Genomic DNA, 27,754 nt, shown 5'->3' with positions numbered 1-27,754 from the left:
ATGCTGACCCAAAGGGCTGGAAGAGTATCAGTTGCTCCCCACAAAGCTAGGGCTCACATGTGAGAGAGGAGTTGGTTCTGTGTGAAACGGGCCCATGCTACCCTAGCCACCCTTCACAGGGCTGTTAAAAGACTCGGTGGCTGGGGGTAGGACCAGCACCCTAGCAGGTGAGGCACTTGCTTCGAGGGCAAAGTTCAAGAGGGCACCAAAAAACTCAGGAATCAAGACAAATACCATCTTGAGCCAATAGGTTTAAAAATGAAAATGAACGACCCCCCAAAATTTATGGTGAACAAAGTATCAACATTTTAAATAAAGGTAGACTCCAACCCAGCACTCGCATAACCCTGAAAATCCGCGTCTCACTGTCCTCACCCTAATTCCAGCCCTAGGATGAAATAATGGGTGTGAACATGCTTTGAAAACTGCAAAGAGCTGTCCAAATGCAAGGCAATGTTACTACGAGCATATAATTATTGTAGATAATAAGGTCAGTGACAATTCGGAGAAGAGAGAGACAGCTGTGTCTGGATGGACCCGGGTGGTTCAAGAAAGTGTCGTGAATCAGAGATGACCTCTGGCAGGCAGGTCGGGTTTACAGAAGCGGAAGGGAGGACAGGCCTGGGCCAGCAAGGGAGCCAGAAACAGGCAGGGCCGAGCAGAAGAACACTCACTGCATGTATACCAGGAGGCAGCGGAATACCGGAGATGGATATTGTCGTGATTCAAACAGAAGGTGTGAAGAATAAAAAGAAAGATGGTGGGAAGGGGCCAGAGTCCACAGGCCTAAAGGAGACACCAAACAGTTTGGGAAGGATTCAATAGGAAGAGTAGTTTCATGAGCACAGAGTTCCGACGTCGATTCAAAAGCAAGAACTAACGAGCAGAAGCAATGGTGTTACTGCCTTTTACGTATATAACGTACTGCTCCCCCGAAAAACTAACACAAGTTCATTCTATAAAATGGGAAAAATACAAAAAGAAAGAGAGAAACACATTCAGAATTGTGATACACTGTTTCTCCCTATTCTCTAGAAGGGATTGTTCTCCAGGAAGAGGTAGTTCGGTTAGACGGGTGTGTGCAACAGCCCCAGAAATAGAGGAGACTGAAAGTCAGGTATATGGAAACTCAAGACTTTGAAGAAACAAAATAGTGACAGGTAGGAGGAGCAGGTCCTTTCTTTGGGGATTCTCACTCAAGCAAGCCCTGACTGAAGACAAAGTTATACCCCAGTTCTTTTCTAGCATGGAAAAAGGTGAGTGGCCTTGACGCTTTGGGCCAGGTTTCCCCCACTTCTTTTCAAACAGCTGCCACCAAACTGATGCTTAAGGACATCAGGAACATTTTCCTGTGCTCCACAACGGGAAGTCATTCCTGGGGCTCTGCCTGGCAAAGAGTAGACACACGCTGAGCTCCTGACAGAGTACAGCCCACTCCCGGTGTGCAGCTCTGTACCACTAGGCTGGCGTTCCAGTCCCACCCAGGGCGACCCTTTGTTTTCCTTTCTTCTGTGAAGGTGAAGATTCCTTCCCAAGCACACATAAAGCATCTCTTTCTATCAGCGGATTCCAGGACCCCTGACAAAAGAACCAGACTGAGAAGTCTACACCAGATGCTTGTTTTCCTTTGCATGAACAGGCTAGATTTGGGTTATATGAGTCCCGAAAGAGACAGCAGGTATGTGGCCATTAACTCTACTAGAGAGTAATCCTTAAAAACGCAATTCAACTTATGGAAAAAGATGCCAGTTCTTCACTTTAATTAGCTGAGTGTAATACTTAGTATTTAGTTCTTAATAAAGATACCAACCATGAGCTTAACTCTAAGTGCAGGACTGCAGCACCAACCATGTCTGCGAGAAGACAAAATGCAAGTAAAAAGTCTAACAATCCACAGATTTATATGAAACTACTCTTTATATGAAACTACTCTTCCTATTAAATAAATTTATTTATTTACCAGACCTTAGGACCAGACATCAGTCCTAAGGGTGAACATGGGAGCGCTGGGTCCACGCTGAGCTACATCAGCCAGAGAACGCAGGGAAAGGGAACTATTCACTGGGAAAAGGACAGCAGAGCTAGGACTGGGCTGATGGGGAATGGGAGTGAGGGGAGGGGAGGGAGGGACAAGGGCAGACAGCAATGACCTTCATTTGCTAGGAGAATAAGAACATTGCCCTGTTAAACCATGAGATACTTTTATTTCCTGAAACACTCACCACAGACAGTTACTTAACACCTTAAATAATCCTATAATGGAAAAGCTCTATTGTCATTTTACAGGTGAGAAAACTGAGACCCAGAGGGATTAAGAAAGCTGCTTGGGGTCACACATTTATCAGGGGCAGAGCTGGGTTTCAGACCCAGTCTTCTGATTCCAGAATCCCTGTTCTTACCTGGTATGTGATTAAAAATGGTTAAGACATGAGTAAGTCACATTGTCATCACCATCGTGATACGTTTGGTTTGATGAGCAGGGTGTGTTGTGGTAAAAAACAGTTTTTAGGAAAATGAGAGAATGACCCAGAGGGGTCCAGAGGGTAAGGTAAAGTAAGGAGTCTGGCACGAAATAAAGGGGGCATGGCCAAGGGGGAAAGGCAGCACAGCTGGAGGGGATGTCTCAGACTGGAAGTACAGAAAGTAGCCCAAGAGTGATGAGGGACTGGTATTCCCAGTGCTGTTAGCCCTGATGCAGGTGTCGGGCAGGAGGCCTGTTTGGTGCCCACAGAGGTTGGCTGGAGAGAACCAGAGGTAAGGTCTCTGTGAGCAACGTGTTAAATCCCAGTTTCCATGCCAGGAACACAATTTCTAAGGAAAGTGGAGAGTCCATCTTCCCCTCCGAAGAACTCACCTCCACGTGGGTGTGCTGCTGTCCCGTGTCACCTGGGCATGGAGGGGGTACGTGAAGGGGGTAGGATAAAGGACAGCCTGGACAGCCTGAGTGCTTTCACGCCTGCCTCTACCCCGACTCACAGGGAGGAGAAAATAGCAGCTGTGTTTTCTTCGCCAGGAGCTATGCTGGTATTGGTAAGACCAAGATAAATAGGACCTGGGGGAATGACTGCCCAGGACGCGCCCTGGCTGGGACGAGCAAGCTCCAGACATCCTGGACAGCTTTCTCTGGCCCACCTGTCACCTCCCAAACTCTCTCGGTCCATCCCAGAAAGCCAACCCACCTACCCAACCTGAGCTGAAGAAAAACAGCAAACAGGGATCATCACCCGCAGGCAGTTACTTGGCTCCAACTGCATACAGTCCTTACAGCATCCCAGGGATACAGAAGTCCATAAGACCCTGAGACTGCCCTAGAGGGGCTACAACATTTGTTAGAGCAATAGTTGGGCACAGAAAAAGATGGGTTTTCTTGCTGATTATGAATTTGCTAATGTATTATGGATGAAAAAGATCTTTCCAGCAAACTCATCATTTTTCCCCAACAACATGCAATCATTTCACAGTATCCTTATTGAGTTAATGCTGGGTTATGGCATATATAGTATAACATAAGGAAATGGCGGCAGAGATCTTCATACTACCAAAATATGTAAATTATATATTTATACTGTTTTAAATGTACTTTATCAGATTTCGTAAAAAATAAAATTTTTTGAATGTAAAGTAAAAGATGTAAAAAGTAAAGATAAGAAAGCCAAATAAACTTCCCCAAATTTTTGGCTGGAAGATAGTAAAGAGCAAAAGAAACATATGCTAAACAGATAAAAACTGGAAAATACTAAGGTGGCAGCATAATCATGAGATATTCTACCCAAGCTTTAGAATTTTGTCTTTTAAAATTAAACCCATTTAGAATATTTAATTCTGCAACATGGCTTTACTTTCTCTTTTTTTCACTGTTGGAAAAATCATAGAGTACAGTTTATGAGTATGATGATTTTAAAATAAATATTAAGTGCCTGAAAAGCAAAACAACAGGTGACTTCCATCTGTTGTAACCTATAAATTGGTTGAATTTCTACTGTAAAATATGTATGTAAACACATATGCAAGTCATGTGCACATGTGCGTGTGTGTTTCTATCAAGAAGTCCTAAGAATACAAACCAGAAGATTTCCACTTCACCAACTAGGTATAAACATAGTAATATGTGCAACTAATGATAAATTCTCTCATAACACTGTGTTTCTGCTGGGCATCCTTTCGAGATTAGCATACAAAAACTCCTCTCACCTATAATTTTAAAACACTCTTTCATTTTTGATTCTTTGTTTTTATGATAAGATGTCTTACAAAGTAGGGACATTTATTTACCATGAGTCAAATAAAAGGCAATATAATATGACAAGATTCTTCCCATTCAGACTGTTATTTATGGGCCATAGACATATGAATAAATGTTTCTTAAAATATCTCTCATGAAATTCTAGTGTTACAATACCTGGAGGGGGAAAATGTTGCATATTCAAGTAAAATTAGTAAACACCTCGTATTATGTCCCTTTTGGACCTTCGTGCCCAGAAGCATTGTAAAGGCTATGAGAAATCCTGAAACAGACACAGCTCTCTAAAATCATTTCATAAACGTACCTGCCCAGAGAAACCCCTGCCTTTTTTTCCCTGAAAAGCATAATTTGGAAAGTTTAAGGTGATGCACATACAACTATACCTACCTCAACCAAAAAACATTCACTATAAACGAGGTGATCATTACATTATTTACTATATACAAGAACTAACCATCTGCAAAATCTCCTTGGATCTAGCCATGCTTCTGTTCCCACTTCTGAAACTGATGAGCAAATACCCATCCACATTCCTAAGAGAAGGTTAGAGCAAGTGTATCCAGAGAAGTCTGCCAGAGAAGCAGAATGAGTAGAAGACATATATTAAAACGCACTACAAAGAATTGGTTTGTGTCATTGTTGAGGCAAATCTGAAATGGGTAGGGCAAGCTGTTGGTAACAGCAAGGTAGCTCTTGTGGTGAACAGAGCATAGAGTATAGAGTATAGAGTATAGAGTATAGAGTGGTGGAATCACTATGTGTAAACCTGAAATTAACGTAACATTGTGTGTCAGCTACACTGGAAAGAAGGAAGGAAGGAACGAATGAACAAATGAATGAATGGATGAATGAACGAATGAACAGAAGAAAGAAGGAGGGATAGAGGGAGGGAGGGAAGGGAGGGAGGAACAAATGAATGAGCAAGGTAGAACTTGAGCACAGGCAGAGTCTTCTTCTCTGAGGGAAATTTCAGCCCTGCTTTTAAGGATTTACATGAGGGACTGTGGACTCTGAGAGACAAACTGAGGGTTTTAGAGCGGAGGGTGGTGGGGGGATGGGTATGAAGGAGGGCACGTATTGCATGGAGCACTGGGTGTTATACGTAAACAATGAATCTTGGAACTCTACATCAAAAACTAAAAATGTATTGTATGGTGACTAACATAACATAATAAAAAAATAATTTAAAAAAGGATTTACAACTGACTGAGTCAGTCCCACATAATCCTTTACTTTAAGTCAAGTAATTATGAAATTGGATAATATCTTAAAAAATACCTTCACAACAACGTCTAGATTAATATGTGAGTGAATAACTGGAGACTATAGCTTAGCCATCTTGATATACCTCAAAGATCCCCACTGTCCACTCCTTGTCAACTTGGCAGTGATACATGTCTCCTTCAACCATACTTGATTTCTAAATAAAGACACAACAATCTTATTTCCACTTAATTGGACACACATATCCTGCATACAACCAAAAACATACTCACCTTTTCCCCAGAAAAGGATGCAAAGTTCTGCATAATATTCAGTGTTTTTTGATATTCTGTACCTTAAATGCTGAGATAGAAAGTTAACTACAATTAATACATCTTAATGTTAGAGGATAAGAGGAGAAAAAAAGGGAAAATATTTGTGTTGTATATACATACATATAGTCATTAAAATATTAGGAAGAAATACCCTTGACTACTACAAGTCCTCATTTCTGCAGTTGGTCACACCAGAATATCTAGGATGGTCTTTACTTAAAGTTAGCTGATTATGAACTGTAATCGTATCTACAAAATACCTTCACAGCAACTTTGAGATAAGGGTTTGAATGAAAACTGGGACCATCATTTAATCATGTTGATATTTCTAAAGACCACCATCTTTACTGAGCAGGGTGACCTAAGTCTTCATTCATAAAGAGTCTAGATCATTATCAGTACTGCAAGTATTGGGTTTTGTAGTTTATTGACTGTAACCACATTAAAGATACTGATTTAGAGCATGTACTTCATCTTAGAGGACAAGGTATCTAGCTAGTGTTTTAACTGAATCTTTAGAAGGTCATTCTAAAATTTTTTTTAATTTTTTTTCATTTATTTATTTTCAGCATAACAGTATCATTATTTTTTCACCACACCCAGTGCTCCATGCAATCCGTGCCCTCTATAATACCCACCACCTGGTACCCCGACCTCCCACCCCCCTTCCACTTCAAACCCCTCAGATTGCTTTTCAGAGTCCATAGTCTCTCATGATTCACCTCCCCTTCCAATTTACCCCAACCCCCTTCTCTCTAACTCCCCATGTCTTCCATGCTTTTTGTTATGCTCCACAAATAAGTGAAACCATATGATAATTGACTCTCTCTGCTTGACTTATTTCACTCAGCATAATCTCTTCCAGTCCCGTCCATGTTGCTACAAAAGTTGGGTATTCGTCCTTTCTGATGGAGGCATAATACTCCATAGTGTATATGGACCACATCTTCCTTATCCATTCATCCATTGAAGGGCATCTTGGTTCTTTCCACAGTTTGGCGACCGTGGCCATTGCTGCTATAAACATTGGGGGTACAGATGGCCCTTCTTTTCACTACATCTGTATCTTTGGGGTAAATACCCAGGAGTGCAATGGCAGGGTCATAGGGAAGTTCTATTTTTAATTTCTTGAGGAATCTCCACACTGTTCTCCAAAGAGGCTGCACCAACTTGCATTCCCACCAACAGTGGAAGAGGGTTCCCCTTTCTCCACATCCTCTCCAACACATGTTGTTTCCTGTCTTGCTAATTTTGGCCATTCTAACTGGTGTAAGGTGATATCTCAATGTAGTTTTAATTTGATATTTTTAAGAAAAGGCCATTCTACCACTTTGTCAGGCCAGATACTTCAGGATGATAGGGGAAAATGGTAAAATTAGTGAATTCCATGAGCATGGGCCCATTACCATTTTTCATTTGCTGTGAAGTAAATTCCTTGATCAGAAACAATGCTGTGTGGAATACCGTGATGGTGGGAGAGCCATTCTCTAAATCCATGAGTTCCAGCTTTGGCAGAAGTATTATGCATAGGGAAGGCACATCCAGACTAAATATCTATTCCTGTAAAGGCAAAGTGCTGCCTGCCCCTTCCGTCCAATGTAATCAATCTGCCACCAGAGAGAAGACTGACCACCCCATGAAATGCGCCATATTGCAATCTGCTTCTCAAAGATTGGACACAGCAGTAGCCATAGGCTGGTTGGCCTGGTGAGTTTCTAACTCATGCATAACCTCCATCTCTATCACCATGGCCACTTCGTTCGTGAGTCCTTTAGGCAATGACAGGAGAACTGGGGAAAGAAGCTGCTTGACATCCACAGAACAGTCATCCTACCTACTTGATTATTAGGATCTTCCTCTGCTGAGGTCACATTTGGTGAATATTTGCATGGAATACAGACAACTCCACATTCTTTGCTCATTCAAAGAGATCTATCACATACCTCTTCCCAGATCTCCCTGTCACCAATTTTCTAATCATGTTCTTTCTAAGTCCCTGACTATGCAGCCACACTATTTGTCACAGTTTCTGAATCTGTATAACCTCATACCTCTGGCCATTTCTCCTTCCAGGACAACAATCAGGTGTACTGATTGGAGTTTATACCACTCTTATATATGCCCATCTCATATTTATCACTTCATTTAATAATAGAATGAATGTTACTGTGCATGCCCAACTTTATGGTTTGATAGATTGGACAATAACCAACTCATGATGTGTACATGACTTAACACAGTAACTTGGTGTCCCATAGTTAAGTGTTCAGTCTCTGCTAAGTAGTAAGCCAAAAGGCTTTTTTCAGAAGGAAAATAGTAATCCCAGAGGATGGCAGGGCTTGTTACAAAACGGTAAGAATTCAACTGTGATTCAACTATAGAAGACTGCCAATAGTTTCGAACAGCATCTCTATCTGCCACTGACACTTCAAGCATGATAGGATCTGCTGGATCATATGGCCCAAGTGGCAGAGCAGCTTGCACGGCAGGCTGGAACTGTTGCAGAGCCTTCTCCTGTTCTGGGTCCCACTCAAAACTAGCAGCTTTTCAGGTCATTCAATTAATTGGCCACAGTAGCATCCTCAAATAAGGATTATTTGCTTAAGGCCCACTAAGCATTGTGCCTAATTTTTGTTGTTGGAGGGCCCTGATACAATCATCCATTTTTCGCCTTAGAACGGATATCTCAACAGGCCCTGTGCCACTGAATCCCTAGGTATTTCATCAAGGTATAAATCCCCTAAACTTCTTGTGGGATTTATTTCCCAACCTCTGGCATTCAAGTGTCCTACCAACAAGTTTAGAACCATTGCTACTTCTTGCTCACTAGGTCCAATCAGCACAATATCATCAATTTAAGGAATCAGAGTGATGTCCTGTAAAGGGAGGGATAATCAAGGTCTCTGAAGACTATGTTATAACATTAGACTGCAGAGTTGAGATAGCCCAGAGGTAGGACAGTGAAGGTGTACAGCTAGCCTAGTTGAAAGCAAACTGTATCTGGTGGTCTCTGTTAACAAATATAAAGTAAAAAGCATTTTCCAAATCAGTAACTGCATACTAGCATACAAGTAGCTACCAAGGGATATGTTAATTTGCTCAAGCAACAAAACCATGTCTGAACCAGCCACTGCAATTGGAACAACCATCTGATTGAGCTTGTGATGATCTGCTGTCATTTCCCAAGACACATCTGTCTTTTGTACAAATAAGCAAGTTAAATGGCAATGTGGTGAATCAACAACCCAGCATCTTTCAAGTCCTTAATTGTGGCACTTATCTTTGCAAACCTTTCAGAAATGCAATATTTTTTTTTGTTTACTATTTTTGTAGGTAGAGGCAATTCTAGTGACTTTCATTTGACCTTGCCTACCATAATAGCCTTCATTCCATAGGTCAAGGAACCAAAGTGGAGATTCTACCAGATGCTGGTGATATCTATTTATATGCATTCCAGAACTGGAGAAATAACCACAGGTTGGTTTTGAGGACCCACTGATCCCACTGTGAGATGGACCTGACATTGACCACCTGACCTCCATAAGCCCCTACTCTGACTAGACTACTCTGATGGACCATGGTGATGTTTTGAGTCTCCTGGCATCCGTGTTGTTTCAGACACAGTGTCAAAAAAACTCTAAAATGTCTGTTTATTTCCTTTCCCCAATGCTCAATAACCTCAGTAAATGATTTTAGATCCCTCTGGGGAAGACTGGGAGAAAGATTAACAGTATCAAACTTTGGCAATATGCTAAGATCCTTCCTTAAGGGGATCTGGCTCCCCTTCATTTAAGAGGTTCTGGGTCTAGGGGACCCTGGGTGGCTCACTCAGTTAAACATCCAGCTCTTGATTTTGGCTCAGGTCATGACTTCAGGGTCATGAGATCTAGCCCCACACTGGTCATGGAACCTGCTTAAGATTCTATCTCCCTCTCTTTCTGTCCCTCTCCACTGCTCTCTCTCTCTCTCTCTCTCTCTCTCACACACACACACACACACACACACACACTCACACACATGTTCTGGGTCTATAAACTGGCCCAAATCTGGGAATTAATCAGGGACCATGATTCTGTTTTGGTAAGTCCAGTTAGATTTCTGTTCACTGATCTAAAACTCTTCCACTCATACAGATCAAGAAAGAATTTGATAGACTATCCATCTATTTTTTTTTCCAGAGACATCATGATCAATCAGACAGTGCCATAGGTCTCTGTGAGTCAGAATATATGATGATTACTGCTTTGACTCCCCGGCCTATTACAGTAACCATGACCATCTTGTATTTTGCAATTAAGTACCCATACTTGGCCCCTGCCACCCTGGGATCCAATTATCCTCATTGCACTTAAGGATTTCAGTTCAGTGGTAGCAGCTACCACTGTAATTTCTGCCCTGCAGAGAACAGTGAGAACACAACTCCTCCAGTATGTTGTGCTTCCCCACACCAATTGATTTCTCATTCTCATGGTGAAGGGAATGTCCTGTGGACCCTCCCTGACTGAATAAACAGATCTTATGTGATAATTCCTCTTGAACATTCCCATCTACCCAAGCATTTGGTTTCCCTCCTCTACATTATACTGAGGCAGGTACGACATTTTCACTTCATTTGGTTTAGGCCACTTTTGAGTCTGTGTTTCAACTGAACAAATCAAGGCTTTGGAGTCCTTCCTAGCTCTCAGGATAAAATACTAAATTCAGAATTTCTGCCTAGGACTAGATCAATGACAGGGTATGTCTTGAAGACATTCAGCAGTGTCTTGAGGCAACCACAGTATAGAGGCAAAGCAGGGCAAACCTCCTCAGACAGTGGCAGGAGGGCTCTTCTACTAGCAAAGAAGACTGGGCAGAATTTAGGGGTTGGATATTCCCAGTTTCGTAAGGATCTGCTCATATGTCCCCTTTCCAGTTCTTGGGACTCAGTCCTTCACAATCAATTTCCTACTTGTAGCAATTTTCAAACTCTTTTCTCTGGAGATCTGGAATTTCTCAGGGGAAAAGGAGCGGTAGAGCTCTGGGTCTTACTACTATCTCCTCCAGAGATGCTTGATTTTTACCTGTTACGAACATCGAGTTTCTATGTAAAATTGTATTTGGAAAAAGACATTTGAAAAAAAGACCAAGTCAGGTCATGAGTTCCTCATCTAGGAAAGTCTACAGGCTGGCATAGACACATTAGCACCTTTTGCCCCAACCATGCATTTTCAGGAAGAGTAGACAATTCAGTTTTCAGCTGTAACATGGCTGAGCCCTTGGGGTAAACAACTTTGACATGCAGTGCTGTCCAAACTGACATAGCATCAGTGCAGCTTAGCCTCAGCCTAATGCCCACACTCCACCCTATACTGCCCCATGCCCTTTGGAACCCTATCACCCACCTGTTGGTCAAGCTGGTCAGCATTGGTTTGACTTTGGAACAAGCCAACTATACACTGCATTGGGGCCTAATGAACCCCAGGTTCCCACAAAGGAGGTCACAACACTTAAGTGCACTAACCAGGATCCAGGTAGGAGATGAAGAGCCAAGCAGTGCCCTTCACCTGGATGGAGTTAAATCTGTTCCCATCTGTGCAACACTCATAGTCACTTCCTGGGATGTAATCCACAGGCTGATTCTTCATGATTGTTGTTTACCTGTGCTGAGGTAAACCTCTACCTTCAAATAGCTAGGCTTCCCCAAAACATGTTTCCACACCAACTCCGAAGATAAGTGACCTTTCCATACAGTTGTGTCTTACCATCTCCCCACATCATCCATCTTGTACTAAGATGCAGTGGGAACTACAAAGCATAGAGAAAAGTCCTGAGTGTGTAGCTTTGCACAGTGGCAGTATCGTAGCCAATGAGGTTTATCCGAGGCACAATTATTGCTAAAAGTCCTGAGTGTGAATTCCAAGCCAACTTCATACTAGAAGCACTGGGACCATTCTGCTCTGAGCCTGTCATTCCATGTGCTTCTTGGAGATATACCTGCATCAAGAAGCACATATATATTAAATAAATCAAGTGTAACAAATCCATAATACAGTTCCTGTAGCACATCATCAAGATCAGTTCTTAACCTTTTACAAAACAGCAAGAAAATGAGAAGGCTCAAGATTCTGTGTATTATGTAACTCCAACGCCACCTTCCATCTTTTAAATTCAACTGCTTTATTTTGGTTGCTCAGTTTTTCATTTCTCTTCTTCCTTCCTTCTTTAACTTGATAATTTGGTAAGAATAAGGAACTGCCAGAAGTTTTAGAGATACAAGTATAATAACTCCTAAACTAGCTTAGCCATTTTCCTGTAGTGTTATTATTATTGTGCAGATTCAGAAACCAAAATAAAAGCACATGATCTCTCAGAGGGTTCCCCGAATGTCCCAGATGTCCCTGACTGCTGTGTCACAGGGTAGATGACCCTGAGTATCACGTCACATCACAGAGATGTCCCTACCAAGTCACATGGCAGACATCCCTGATATGTCACACAGTACATGTCCCTGACTGCTGTGTCACAGTGACCTGTATGTGTGGCCTCAGAAAATCAACTTTACTAACCAACCAGCTCAAGAAGGATGAAGAGGCTGACATATGGCTGAGACAAAAAAGTCAGACAACTTGCAGTGACTCATACAGATGCTTGAAAATAAAAAATCCATACACAGCCACCTACAATATTTTAATTTAAAAATTTTACCCAAGTCCTTTGGAAATATAATTTGCATGTAAACCCACATTTCTAAAAAGGTTTTCAGTTCTCACATATGATTTCCCAGACCTCCAGACTTCTGTGTCTCCTTCTAAGTACAGATCATTTTCAAAGCTTTGGTGTATAAAATACGAACACCGGTTTTGAAATCTAATCGATCCACTACTTTCAGTGGAAACAGGAAACTTAAATTCAAATTCTTGTCAGAGTATTTTTAAAGGCAACTTCAGGATTTGGGGAGGGAGAGGAAAAAAATCTTTTAGCCTACCATCTCTTTTGTCTATGTTTCTAGCTTCCCTGCCCTCTCCCCATCCTCCCCTCCTGGCCAGGAAGTGGTGGTGAGAGGCGGGTTGGCAGCCATGACTCAAGTGTGGGAAGCCTCTCCCATGGAACAGTGGAATTTTAGCTAGAGGGTTCAAGGGTCCCTTGCAAATCTTGCATACCACAATCCTACTCTCTGTTTGACACTTCTACCCCAATATGTGTTGTCATTAGATTTGAAAGCCAATCTGGAAACAAATGAGGACACATACCTAGGATTTCTAGGGTGAGGATGAGGCCACCTGTATCGCTTTCTTACCCTCCTGAACAAAAAGATGTGTGCACAATTCTGAAAGCTATCAGATATGACGTTCAGAATTATTCTGATCCTGTACACAAAATGCCCAGCACTAAGATATGGTATATAGGGGGCAGGGAGACCCTCAGAATAGTGAAGTTGACCTCAAAAGACTTGAGTCCTGTTTTTCTAGATTCTATCTTCATTTCCTTTCATGCTACTGACAAACAAGTAAAGCATGCCCCTTCCCTTAGTTGGGAGCCCTCCTCAAATTCTCTCAGAGCTATGTGCCCTTTGGATGTTTCCACTGCCTGGGGTCTCGTCACAGCACCCCTTCCTACCCAGGGCTTCCCATCCCGCTTCTGCTACCAAAGATTACTATTCTTGCCTGTTTTTCCTCTAGTTTTACTCCACATGGACTACAATGGGGTCTAATAGGTTAAATATATGAACAAAATCCTGTCAAAACTCCAGACAGGTACTGCGTTACCCACACCCATGCCTTCTGCCCCTGTGCCTAGTGACAACCCACCTGTCTCTAAAAAGTCCTGTGTAAAACACCGAAGACAGGCCCCTAGAGCAGATATTTAAGGAGAGGTAGGCTGGCTTCCAGTGTGGCCAAACCACACTGCGAGAGAGGCAACCCACTCCACCCACCCATGAGACCAGCCATGCACACATTTGCATTCATCTCTAACCCAATCCCTCTCAGAAAATAGCTTCCCAGAACTATGCTGTGCTATCTCTAGAGATAAGACTCTTGAACATACTGTGTAGGACACAGAATGAGGGTGTTACATTTAACATCAGATAACTTTGCAGCTTCTAAACAATGGTGTGTTGGTAAATGTTTATCAACAGACTCTTCAGGAAAAGAAGGTACACGCATACACACACATGCAAATGTTTATTAGAAATCTTGCTGATCTAAAAGAGGTATAGACATAATTTATGATTAATAACATACATAGTAATTTTTATCATAAATGCCCCATAGCCAACTGATTCTTACAGAACTGTTTTTTAATTTTTGCTGGACTCCTGCTTCTGCAGCCAACCTAGGGCTGCAACTGACAAACACATATAGATCCATCATGAATATCGGTTGAGATCTTCATTTAGTGAAATGAAGAAGCTGAAGATGCATGTCAGCCTGCCACTCATTCATCAATGTCTTGAGCAAACTTCTTTGCTGAATTGAGGCGTAGTTTTCTGTACTGAAAGAGCATTTCCTCAGTTTCTTTGTGGTATTCACAACGGAATAGGTAAGGACATGTCATAATTTCAAGAATAATCCACATTACTAATTGTTGCCTTAAATGCAGACCAGGATTTCTTAACTTCACACTTGACATCTCAGACAAGAGAACTGGATTGTTCTTTGCTGTGTGCTTGTCCTGAGCATATGGAATGTTTCATGGCACCCCTGGCCTCCACTCACTAGATGCCAGTCCCACTGCCACCAAACCCATTCGTGACCATCTGAAGTATCTCTGACATTGTCAAATGTCCCCTAGGGCTAAAACTGCCCCTACTTCAAAATCACTTATCTTGATGATAAACAAAACAATCAATCAAATCTTGAGTGATCATGTTTGACAAATTCCATGTTATAAATAAATACTCCCGCTCTGACCAGTTTCCAGCCATCAAAGTGATGTCCCCCTTGGGAAGAGATGTGCAGTGGCATGCCAAAATGCAGTGTTTCTACCATGCAGATGCCAGAGAGGTAAATAACCTCAAGAACACAGACATGGAAAAGAAGAAGGAAGGTGATGAGTTTTTAGGGTTGATTACATTTGCCTTTAATTAATTTAATTGTAAGCTCACATAATTTAATCTTTAATAATGACTACGTTTGACAAGAAGCCCATAGAAATTCCTGAATATTTATATCAGCCCTCCAAGCCAGGATAGCTAGGACGGCTTCTTCCTGTGAGAAGGTACAGTTTGGGAGTGAGATATTTGTGGTACCTCTAGACGTGCACTTTGGAGCGGGGTTTTGGGTTTGTTTGCATGATCTGCCTCATTTAAGGCATGTTATGAAAACTCTTTCAAAGGCTGAGATCACTCAGTGACCAAGCACACATTCCCCCCTTAAAAACACAACCGGCCAGCAGACTACCTGGAAATTCATTTGGGGGAATGAAAAAAAAAGTAACACATCAAAAAAAAAAAGTAACATGAAAAAAAAGTAACACATTTCTTCACTATTTTCTTCAGAACATGCCAGGCTAATGGCTCCCTGCTCCTTTGCTCCCTCCCTCATCTGCTGTGCTTCCCAGATACTCTGCTAATGGCTTACACGTATCCATGTTCTCACCCTATTACTTCGGGAGGAGAAAGTCCCTTCAAGCCAATTGCTTTTCTACTTGTTTCCACAAGACAACAGGTAACACAGAAAGTGAGGGTGGCAGGTGGCAGCTCACACCAATGCCCAGCCCCCATGCCCAGGGGCCACTCTCTCCTGCAGCAGAGAGCCCCAGGGGCTGGATCAGGGGGCTCAAGCAGCCTCCCTACACTAAGGCTTAGTCCATGGGGCTGCCCAATACCTCGGGCTCTACCATCCCCTCAGTTGGGACCAAGATGCAGTGAAGTGAGGAAGACAGAGAAGGACCCAGAAGTGGGCCTGGCAAGGACCTCATGTCACACAGAGCCACCCACCCTGCTGGCACACCCTAGCCTCACGGTGAGCCATCGGGGCCAAGATGGGCTCCACAGCCCTCCTGGGATGAGAAGTGGGAAGCAGGACAGGAGGATGTAAGAGGGGTAGCTGTTCAAATGAGAATCATCTTACCATATAACAACAGTTCCATTGCACCCATCAAGCTCCACCCATGCCTTCAAGTTCTGGGGGTGGGAGAAGGGGTCTGCAGGGCCCCTCCTACAGGGAGCAGTGCAGGCCAGGTGGGGCCAACAGGCTCTGACCCTCAGGATGGGTGATGCCAGTCCATGTGCTCTCCAGACACTTTGGAAAATTCCTTTATTGTGATTCCATTCTGTCAGCGGATCCTGCAGATCAGTGGTTTTCGATGACTCGGGGCTTCTCAGAAGCCTGGGGAACCACGGGGAGGAGTACATCATTCACAGAAGCCTGTCCTCATCTGTCATGTTCATTCCTCTGAACAGATTCTGGGGGAGAAAGAGTCCCCTGCTGGAATGAGATTTGAACATCTTCTCAGCCACTGCCCGTGGGAAAGAGCTGGGGATTTCTAGAGATAGGCCCTGCCGGTCCCCACCCCAGAGATGGGTTTCATTGCTTTCAGGTGAGGCTTAGATGACACAATTTTTTTTAATCTTCTGGGATCCAAAGGTACAGCAGGCTGGGGATACCGGCTCACCAGCACTAATCATGAAATGTAGCTACATGCTTGCCTAAAGACCCAAGGGTGTGTGACTCTTTTCTAGACAGGGTGCCCATGGCCGTGGTGTTGTCAGCTGGCTTCCTTGGGGGCCCACCCCACATCTTGGTGGCAAGCCCTCTTAGCTATTGTCAGCAGGTGCGCAAGGTGTGGGCATTGTTGGTGTCCAAGTGTTGCTCTCACCAGGGTCCTTGGGGGCCTCTTTTTTGGAGCACCAATGAGAGGGGCCAGCAGTCCTGCATGGTCAGCACCCGGGGGAGGAGGAGCCCATTTGCCCCTGAGGCTTGGGCCAGCCAGCCTGCCAACCCAGGTCTGGAAGTCTTGGTCTTTAGATTTTTCTTAATTTCTAGTAACTTGGGCAGGAAGCCTTGCACCCTTTTCCTTTTATGAGTTGCCTTTCATAGTCCAGATGTCTGCCATCTAGAAGGCACTAGAAGCATGGCTCTGGTTGGGCAATACAGGCAGGGACACCCAGGGCCACAAAGCTGAGCAGGGCCCCAGGAAACCAGGGAGGCCATTCTGGATGGGCTTTTACTCTCACTTAAGCTTCCCTGGAACATTAAGCTCTTTCCTTGGGGCCTCTGGGTGAGGGGCAGGGACACGGAGGGAAAGAGGTTATAGGCTTCTTGCTGTCCACCGTGTGCAAACTGTGGACAGATGTTTTGCCAGAGAAAACGGGAGTCTCCTTGACAGAGTCAGACTGAGGAGTGGGTTCTGAGCACTCCTGGCATGGGCACACTGCCAGGCTATGTTTTATAGCAGCTACGGGGTCATTATATCCTCTGGGCAACTGTCCTGCTCACCAGGAGGACCAGAAGAGAGAGTTCAGATGGACGTCACAGGTCTCCTGGTGAAAAAGGAGGAGGTTGTGCAATGTTCTCACAGGAAAAGATATGAACATTCAGTTTCTCAGATTCCAGGTCAAATCTTGTCCACACATTTGAGAAAAACTAGGAGATGGCAAATAAACATCGCTGCCCTCATGGAGCTCTAAGTTTCCTGGCTATCCCAAATCCCTCTTAGCTTCTCCTCTTCTGTTTCTAGTGAACCCAGGTCAGGCACACCTTGCTGCCCTCCTCCCTGGAGTTTATCAGACTCGGGGGTAAAATGTATCAAAAGTTCAACACAGTGAGCCTGTGTGTACACGCAAAAGTGTACACACACACATGCACATTCACATACATGCACATGCCACACACATACCACACAGAACAGCAACATTGCCCAGTTTCATGACCCTGAACCCAGATCCCCAGGACTCATGGCACATGCCTTTCTTCTGACTCCGTCTTCACACCCTGGCTTTGTCTGAGCCAAGTGTACCTCTTTGAGCCCAAACACTCCACCCAAGGACCTCTGGCCATCCCCTTCTCAACTCAGGCCTAGCAGTGCCCCCATGCCAACTCCAGAAAGGCATGCTGGAAGGAAAGGAAGACTCACTCCTGGCACAGATAGGCCCCTCCATTCTGGGCCCCTGGTTTGGGACAACAGGACCAGGGAGGCTCTGGTAAAAGGCAGAGGGCTGACATCACCAAGTCTGAGAGGAGGTTCCTGTGTCGAAAAGGCTGCACACAGGGATAAAAGGAGAAGACAGGTGGTGAGCTCACTGGAAATTCAAAGTAGACACAGAAGCGGGGACCCCAGCACATGACATTGGGATGGCCGGCGACCATGAGGCAGGGCTTTGAGTCCCTGCAGGTGGAGTGATGAAATGAGTCAGAAGGCTGTCTCCCATTGGCAAGGCCCAGATTTGCAACTGGCTATGGAGAGAAGCACCCTAGGCTTACCCACCGCCCAGTCAGTCTCTTGTTTGGGGTACATGGTCCACAAGTACAGAAGGTTTGGGGCAGCATGGTGTATGGTTAGGGGCGTGAGTTACACAGGTCAACTGCCTCTGTCTGAACTCTGCCTCTCTGTGATCTTGGGTGAGTTTTTTCACCTCTCTGTATCTCTGTCTCCTTACTCACAGAACAAGGCCAATGACAGCCCTCATTCTGCAAATGCTCCCAAAGTTAGTGACTTGAATAGCAGGAAGCATCATCTCTAGCAGTTTCTGTGAGCCACAGACTTGGGGCAGGCTTGGATGGGAAGGTCAGGTTCAGGACAGCTTTAGATTCCAGCTGATATTGGCTGTGGCTACAGTCATCAGAAGGCTTGACTGGCTGGGGTTCTGCTTCCCAGAGGCCTTGGGCACAGAGCTGGCCAGTGGGTTTTGGCTGTTGGTGGAATCATGAGTTCCTCCTGACATGAACCTCCCTATAGACCTCCTTGAGCGTCCTCACACCACAATGTCTGGCTTCCCCGAGAAAAAGCAACATGAAAGAGAAAGAGCCAGGCAGCAGCTGCCCTTTCATGACGCAGCCTTAGAAGTTCTGACAACATAACCCCTGCCACATTCTCTTGTAAGAGTCACTAAGTCCAGCTCACATCCAAAAGGTGGGGAATTAAGATCCCTATGAAGGGAAGGCTGTCAAAGAATTAAGGACATAGTTTGAAACCACCACAATGTATTTGGTCAGATGAACACATAGTGAATACATAGATAAAATGGTTGCGGGACCATATAAAAGCCAGGAAGGAAAAAAATAGGATGCTATATAGGAAAGACCAGGAGAGCTGCTTATATGGCTTGATTTGGGAAGGCTTTCTGAAGAACCAGGAGAAGCCCATGATGGGGATAACCACGGCAAGAGCATTCCAGGTGGATGGAACTGCACCTCAAGGGCCCAAGGAGAGAAAGACCTTCGAGGCTTCTGGAACATCTGTAAGGTGATACCAGAACTTCCTGAGGCTGGGTCCGGGTGAGTGTTGCCAGACCCAGGGCAGAGAGACAGCATTCCATCTCCCTCCCCGGTGGCATCCTTCCCTTGGACTCCATCTCCAAGTTCTCAAATAATCTGCCACTGGGTGCAGGGTCCTGGCTTGCCCCAGAGTGGCACACTCCAGAACAGTGCAGGGGAGGAGGAGGGCACCAGGATATGTCAAGGACGTTGAGGGTGAGACAGAGGCATGGCAGCAAGCCAATTCAGAACCAGCAGAGAAGAGGAAGGCGAGAGTGAGCCGAGGACAGTGATGTGCCTAGAGCCAGTCATCACTCTACAGCCACTGGCCCTGCCTGACCCACAGAAGTGGGAAGCCGGACTGAACTCCCAGCCTGGAACTCAGACCAGTTCATCACTGGGCTAAGGGCCATACAGTAGCCAGGGGGCCGTGAAGAAGAAGGCTTAGACTAGGGTCCTATTCTTACCATGAGTTCCTCACCTCAATTTGCTTGCCTACAAAATCTCTAATACTTAGCAAATGATTCTTAATTATCCTCTGGCTCATAAGAGCTGCCTGGTAAATACTCAGGGATTTTGTGAACTGGCTAAACTGCGAAGCTTGCAATCAGCAGCAGTAGGAACATTTATACAATGGAAATCGGCAAACAGTACAAATCAGGGCTTCCCACACACACCCTCCTCCCCACCCCGAACCCCACACCCCCAACTCCACACCCCCTCCACAGAGCTGGTTTACCAGCCTGCCTCTGTGCATACCTTTATTTTAAGAACTGAAGGCCAAAATTAACAAAACAGGAAACAACATGTGTTGGAGAGGATGTGGAGAAAGGGGAACCCTCTTCCACTGTTGGTGGGAATGCAAGTTGGTGCAGCCTCTTTGGAGAACAGTGTGGAGATTCCTCAAGAAATTAAAAATAGAGCTTCCCTATAACCCTGCAATTGCACTCCTGGGTATTTACCCCAAAGATACAGATGTAGTGAAAAGAAGGGCCATCTGTACCCCAATGTTTATAGCAGCAATGGCCACGGTCGCCAAACTGTGGAAAGAACCAAGATGCCCTTCAACAGACGAATGGATAAGGAAGATGTGGTCCATATACACTATGAAGTATTATGCCTCCATCAGAAAGGACGAATACCCAACTTCTGTAGCAACATGGACGGGACTGGAAGAGATTATGCTGAGTGAAATAAGTCAAGCAGAGAGAGTCAATTATCATATGGTCTCACTTATTTGTGGAGCATAACAAATAGCATGGAGGACAAGGGGTGTTAGAGAGGAGTAGGGAGTTGGGAGAAATTGGAAGGGGAGGTGAATCATGAGAGACTATGGACTCTGAAAAACAATCTGAGGGGTTTAAAGTGGCGGGGGGGGGGGAGGTTGGGGTACCAGGTGGTGGGTATTATGGAGGGCATGGATTGCATGGAGCACCGGGTATGGTGAAAAAATAATGAATACTGTTTTTCTGAAAATAAATAAATTAATTTATTTAAAAAAAAAAAAAAAAAAGAACTGAAGGCAGGGATCGTATTTACAGCACCTGACACAATGTGTCCCCAAACAGCTCCTATTAATCTCTACACTCCCACCAATGCAAACGTGACCTCAGCACACCCTTTGGGTCAAAGACCTCAGAGAAGTCACACTGTATCAGCCCTGCAGACATCTGCACACAGCCACCTTCATGGTGAGCCCCGCTCCACACCCTCATGATCCTACTCCATTAAGGACTTCATGCCGAGGAGCCTGAGAGAAGAGAGAGAGGGAGCCAACTTCCTTGAAACTCCCTCCACCATGGCCAGGTGACGCATGCCTCCAAAGCAGGCCTGGGGACTCTTTCTCTACCACCCTACACACCCTCCACCTGCCCATTTAGGACCTGGAAACTGCCACTTCTCTATATGATGCTAGACTGTCATCCACAGGAGGTGAGCAAATGCAAGATCTAAGCAACCAAGATCTAAGATTCTGAGGCCATGGAGGTGGTGATGGTGGTGTTTTTTCTTGTTTTTTCTTTTTCTTGATTTAACTTCAATTTAGTTATCATATACTGTATAATTGGTTTCAGGGGTAGAACTCAGTGATTCAACAGTTGCATACAAGACCCAGTGCTCAATACACCACATGCCCGCCTTAACGCCCATTATCCAGTTATGCCATCTCTGCACCCCTCTCCCCTCCAGCAACCTTCAGTGTTTCCTAGAGTTAAGAGTTTCTTATGGGTTTCCTCCCTCTCTGTTTTCATCTCATTTTATCTTCCCTTCCCTTCCCCTATGTTCATCTGTTTTGTTTCTTAAATTCCACATGTAAGTGAAATCATGTGGTTTTTATCTAACTGACTTATTTTGCTTATCATAATACCCTCCAGTTCCATCCGTGTTGTTGCAAATGGCAAGATTTCATTCTTTTTAATGACTGTGGCTGTTTTAATTAAGGAATCATTTGCTAAGAGAAGCATTTTGTGGTAGAATTGGATTTGGGGTCTGACAACATGGGCTCAAGCCAGCCAGTTACTAGATGTGTGACTTCATGCAAGCTTGTAATATGGAATGATTGCTTTGAAAATAAATGAGATTATCCCTGTCCTGAGCACTCACTAGAGGCTACACACACCCACCCCAACCCTCGCCGGTGCTCTACATGGTGCATAGCTCCAAAGCAAGGCAGGTATGGCCTCTGCCAGGCAGGCTGACATCCCGAGGGGTAGGCAGAGAGCTGTGGGTGCACTCCAGGGCTGGACCCGCCCGCCCATGGGCCTCCATTTCCACACACATGAGCGGTCTTCTTCCTGGGGCAGCAAGCCAGCCATATTCCAAGGACGTATCTCTAACACTGGCATCTGTGACCTACACAATCCATTAAGGAATGGTCTCGCACTCCCCATGTTTATTATAAAACAGTGTTCAAGCTTTCATTTCTGATGGAATGAACGAACAATTGTCTCTGGTATAGCTTATTTTGGGGGGGGTCAATTTTATGCTTTTCTTCATTTTTAATGACTGTTCTGCCCAGGTCATAACTGAGGCCAGCAGGTGCTGCATCAAGGATTAGGAGTTTCACAAGCAGATCTCACTAAATCCCCCCAGAGTCTTCAGATGCATGCCACCATTCCTGTTTCCAAACAAGGGAACTGCACTGCCATCCATCCATCTGCAGAACCCAAAAGAGCTTTAATCCAAAATAATCTCAATGAAATTAAGCCTGCTGGACATTTATTTTCCCTTTCAGTGTCTACCAAGTGACCACATACAGACACTGAGTAAAGACTTTAGACAGCCTGTGTGTCCTGCATGAAGTATTCACCCAACACAGAGGTCTCCAAAAGTTGATGGCTCTGCCACGGCCAAAAGGTGCTGTGTGAGAAGTGTCTGGACAAACCAGCAGCCTTCTCTCAACAACACTGAGCTCTGCATGCCTATACCACTTTCCTTCTCTCCATCCCTCTCACTCCAAGGCTAGACCCTTGGTAGCACCCCTGCCCAACATGGCTCTGGTGAGGGACTGATCAGCGACTCAAGGTAGCTGTGCTTTCTTTCTGGTCCAAGGCAGAGAGAGGTCACCTTTGCTGTTCTCCCAGTTATGAACATCTAAACCACGGATGGTGCAGGTCCTCCACCCCTTTAATTGCCGCTCGTGACAAAGTGCACACAGATTTGCTTCTCCAAACCCAAAGCCAGCGTGTTGTTTTAAAGAAAACCTGGCCTCTCCCTACTTTATTTTTGGCTTTGCTTAAAAAAAAAAAAAAAAAAAAAAAAAAGACTTTCAACTACAGATGAAAAGCGCTCAGGTAGCATTTGAAGATTTGCAGGACTCAGAAAGAAAAAGTCTCAGAAAAGCATCTTCCATCCCTGGGGCCAGCTTTTCCTTGCCTTCCCTGAGAATCTTTGTATGTGTGTTTGTGTGGTTGTTTTTTTTTTTTTTAATTTTCATTATGCCACTGAGCATAGACATTCCAGAAATAGACAACCAGAGACTATAAAAGTTAGCCAAGATCCTCTTGATTCTACTCCCCTCTTGATTGCCATTTCTGCTCCTTCCATAACATTAGATAATTCTGTTTGACTTTTGATCAACTAAGCCAGTTGCTTCTTTTCTTAGAATGGATCTTTGAAGAATTAAAATTTGTTTCACAGCCCGAATTGCAGTCTATGTGTTTTATTACTAAACACATATTAGAATTGGCTGGAGTTTGTCACTTTGTTACCTGGGGAAGCTAGAAGTCCTTCATGAAACTTTGGAAGCTGTACCATTGCCCAGAGGCCTTCACACATACCCACCCAATGACCAGGCAACCCTGTGATCCTAAGCTGCCGCTGAAGTCTTGGAGACAACCCCCAGAAGGGGAAATAAGTCTTCCCTAATTCTCAGGGATGAATTCCAGGCCTTTCTTCCACCATCCCAAACATCTTAGGCAAGAAAAGTATCAAAATGAGGGCTGAGGTAAACCCAACTACAGCTTCTCGCCCTGCAGCAGCACCACACTGCCTCGCGTCTGTGCTGTGATTCCTAGTGTGCACAGCCCCTTCATGTGCATCCCCACTGGAATCTCACTCAACCCACTGTATGGGTGAGGAAACTGAAACAGCACCAAATCCAGTATCCTGTGATACAGCACAGTCTTAAACCAGATAAGCCAGAACCACTGGAGATAAAGACAAAGTGTGTTTCTTCCTTTGTCTTAAACTTTCACTTATATATTCAACAAAGTGACACATGTTGGGTGCCCACTAAGTGCCAAGCTCTGGAAAGATACACAGTTCATACCAGAAGCTTTGAGCTATTGTGACCAGTCTGGTGTTCTGCTAACAAACTGTGGAATTAGGGAAAAGAGCCCATAAAAAGCCTCCTGCTTATTTAGCTGCTTCACTGTTTCACAAAAAGCCAGTTTCATTTAGCTCAAGCAAACAATACTGTAGAGTTACAAAGTTTTGTCTCATTGGGATTCCAGAAGCTCTTTCTGGGGAAGCATCACTATCCTAAAACAAACAGGAGGGAAGACAAACAAACAGGAACACGTTCTCAGTGACAGTCTGGCATGGACCCTCCTTGCCCTGGAGATTCTCTTCCTCCACAACTGCCTCTTTCATACACCAGACTTAGAGGATGAGTTTGCAGATGACATCCATGTTTAACCCTCTGTTGGCTGCAGAAGCCTTATCTATTTCCCAGGCCCCAGATTTTTTTTTTTAAAACATTCATGAAAACTAGCTACAGGCATGCCATCTTTGATCTCAGACCTGAAAAAGCAGCCTTATGCTCTAGAGTCATTTAGCACACGCTCAAGTGTCCAACCGTATTCCCAGTGGAATAAACCAGCCAGGGAAGATGAGCTGAGGAGTGACGGTAATGACATCAGATGGCTCAGAGGCTGAGGAGGGTGAGGACTGAGGCCAGGCCCTGCTCTCACGATTGGAGAGCCCCCGTGATCCTTTTGAGGGTAGTCTCTTATTTTGCAAAGCTCACCTATGAAACACATTACAGTGGCAGTGTTCCTTTGTTCTGCAAGTAACAGGTACCTCAAATGATGAAAAGAAGGAGAAGAAAGTAGAACAGAGAGCCCTCAGAAATTCATTCTTTCTTAACATCATCCAAGTAGGCCTCCACCTACTTTCTCTCCAGGTTTCTCTTTCAGCACCAGCTGATGAACCTGGCGAGAACTTTGTGGTCCTGTCTGATGACCAGGCAGACTACTGTCCATCTCTCCAGACTCAGCCCTCTGCTTCTATTCTGTTTATGAGGCTGGGACACAGCCTCACCGTGAACTTGGCGCCTTTGCCATTTACAGCTGGTGAAGCTTCTTACATCGTAGTTCATCTTCCATCAGAAATCTGGGGGTCCCACGAAGGAACACACAGGTGCCCCCAGTGTGCTGATTACAGGGCACCAGGGAACATCCAGGATCACAGCCATCATCCAAACCAGGAAATGCTATCTGGGGGCCCCTACTGTGCCACTTTAGTTGTTTCAAAAGCTCAGAGTGCCCTGCTTCCACCTCTGGGCATCAGGAAGCCCCCACAGATTTGCAGACACCCAGGCTGCCTTCTTCAGCACGGTGCAGACCTATGCCACCAGTGGGCATGTGTTTGCAAGGCAATTTCTGTGTCGCCATCTCAGCCATATTCAACACGCAGCCTGGCCTCTGGGGCTGCCTTCTCGGAGGCCCTGCCCATGCTCCCTGCCTGACAATTTAATACATACCACCTCAGGCTGCCTCCCGAACCCGAGTATAAATTCCTTCCCAGGCAGAGAAAAGTCTTACAGTCCTCCAGAGTCTCCTGTGCCCCACAGCTTGCAGAACTATGAAGTCGCCTCTCCGTGCAGCTCCTAGACCAGGCTGGCCCGTTGCATAAACGCCAAGGCCCGGAGAAGTGAAATGTGGGTGTCGGGTTCCCTGAGGTTGCAGCAAGGCGGTCTGGTCGCCCGTGGCCACCAGGCCAGGCTTCCTAGGAAATGAAGCCTCATCTGTCATCAGGATTTACCAGCACCGATGGGGTCCGGTGGCTCCGGGGCGCAAGACCCGTGGGTCGGCCGTGTCTGCGACCCAGCCTCTCCACCTCTACAACCCCGCCTGCCCGTGTCTGCTCCTTGCCCTGCTCCTCTCTCATCCGCCCGCCTCCTACCTCAAAGCTTCTGCTTACTGCCCTCTCTCCGACCCTCCTGGCTTCCGCGCCACCTCCTACCTCTCCAACTAGCTCACACTGACTTCCCCGAGGGAAGACACGGGGTGATCGGCCACCATCCAGTATAGTCTTCTCCTATTGGTCAGAGCTCCATTTCAGGCCTCCTCATAGGCCTGAAGGTCAGCCTATAGCAGCTATTTTCTCAGTCAGGTGTCCATCTGTACTCCAATCAGCTGTGAGCAGAGTCGCAAGGCTGCCTGGGAAGGAAAGCTTGTGCTGGAAAAACCCCCTAAAGGGGGCGGAGGGCATTGCAGGCTCTGATTTCCAAAGCCTCGTCAGGGCGCCCAGCAGCCTGCGTTGCACGTGCAACGCTCAGAGGCCAGGAGCGTTCTTCTTCGGGGGACTCAGCTTCAGTAGCCATTGATGTTGAACTGAATTTGCGAAGTAGCGGGAGTCCCGTGCACTGGCCGCCCGTTCTTGATGCTAACACGCTCTTCTGAACTCAGTGCGCTCTGTTCGCGCAGTGAACATGCTCCTTCCTTCCCTCCTCCTTTCCTACCTTCCTTCCTCCACCAGGAATACCCTGAGGACTTGCCATATGTCATTGTGCTGGGGCCTGAGAATACAGGAGTCAAGAAGACACAGTTCCTGGCTTCAGAGGCCTCGTAGCGTAGAGCGCTTGCAGTACCGTGCGGTGGTTTGTGACACGTTCCGGCTCTGCATCATTCTCCCTTCTGGTGAGGATTTGGGAGGAAGTGTTTGAAAAGGTGCCACAGTCACACTTTTAAACTCAGTACACAGGAACTGAACCGCTTTTAGTCACGACCCTTCTGTGGCACCGTAAACATCACATTTCAAGGGAAGCCTGTCCTCGGAGGTGGAGCGCCCAGGGACAGCTGGGCTCCCCACAAAGGTCCAGCTCCCTGGGTGAGCCCAGCGAAGAAGCACTTCTCACTGCACTCAGCAAGTGCAGACTCACCCAACACGGGAGCAGCCAACCCTGCACTTCAGTCCCGGAGCACTCTGATGTGTGAGTGTGGAAACGGGCACATGCTCGTACCGGTGTGAGTGCCCACTTCCCACCTCCTCTCCCTGGACCCTGCGCTAGCACAGGGGCACCAAGCCTGTGCTCGTCAGCAGTTCAGCAGGTCACACTATCCACATTTTGCTAATAGAATGCCCAGCAGTCCAGGAAGGTTCGCAGGACAGCCACATCATGAATTATTTCTGCCCTGAAGAATTCCAGTGAGAAATTAGACAATTAGCCAATGTTCATGAGATGGAAGACAAATGCCATGGTGTTCTCTCTGTGTGTGCAGCTCTGTCTCTCTGGTGCTTGGATTTGCTCAAGCTGTCCCGTCCAAATCACAGTATTCCTTCCTGGCTCTCAAAGATGTTCTCTCCATTGTTCACACGTTTCTTCAAAAGGACATCATGGAAACCCAAGTAAAAACAAGGGTATCTCATTTCAGAGGGTTTGTAGTTAGTTTCATTGATTTTACTAACCCCAAACCCATAACAAGGACTTCTTTGAGTGTGTAACAAGATCACAGATTTAAACAACCAGTTCTTACCAAGTTTTAGTTTCTAATAAAACTATTACCAAAATGTAGGCTTCTATGTTTTGCTACCAATAAAGCAGCAAATCGTTTTAAATATATAAATCCAAATGTGTTATCCCACTGATAAAAGTTCAGAGCCATGACTTTTTAGCCCAGCCCTTACCTCTCCTAAGATAACATCCTACTAATAGTCAGTTCGCACTGGTTGGAGCTCCTTTGGTGACAGGATGAGGCAGAGCAGGCAGGTATGATTATTGCCTTTTGACAAATGTCACTCATTCTCTGGCACACTGGCTCCAAAGGCAGCAGTTTGTCCTGTTTCCCATGCTGTCTCAATCCATTATACCTTTGCAGCAAGACAGAGGACTTGCTTAAGACCATTTTTCAACC

At 45.3% G+C, this 27,754-nt stretch overlaps 1 protein-coding gene and 1 pseudogene across 1 annotated transcript in view; both read left to right on the top strand.

Moving 5' to 3' along the window:
- KCNJ6 (potassium inwardly rectifying channel subfamily J member 6) overlaps window positions 1-27,754 on the top strand; it is a 268,883-nt gene that overhangs the window by 135,253 nt on the left and 105,876 nt on the right. The window lies entirely within an intron of this gene.
- Window positions 11,598-11,794, top strand: LOC116581250 (annotated as a pseudogene).

The sequence above is a fragment of the Mustela erminea genome, chromosome 1 (assembly GCF_009829155.1).
Source record: "Mustela erminea isolate mMusErm1 chromosome 1, mMusErm1.Pri, whole genome shotgun sequence".
Lineage (NCBI taxonomy): Eukaryota > Metazoa > Chordata > Mammalia > Carnivora > Mustelidae > Mustela > Mustela erminea.
Note: the sequence above shows the minus strand (reverse complement) of the source record. Positions and strands in the feature narration are given on the sequence as shown.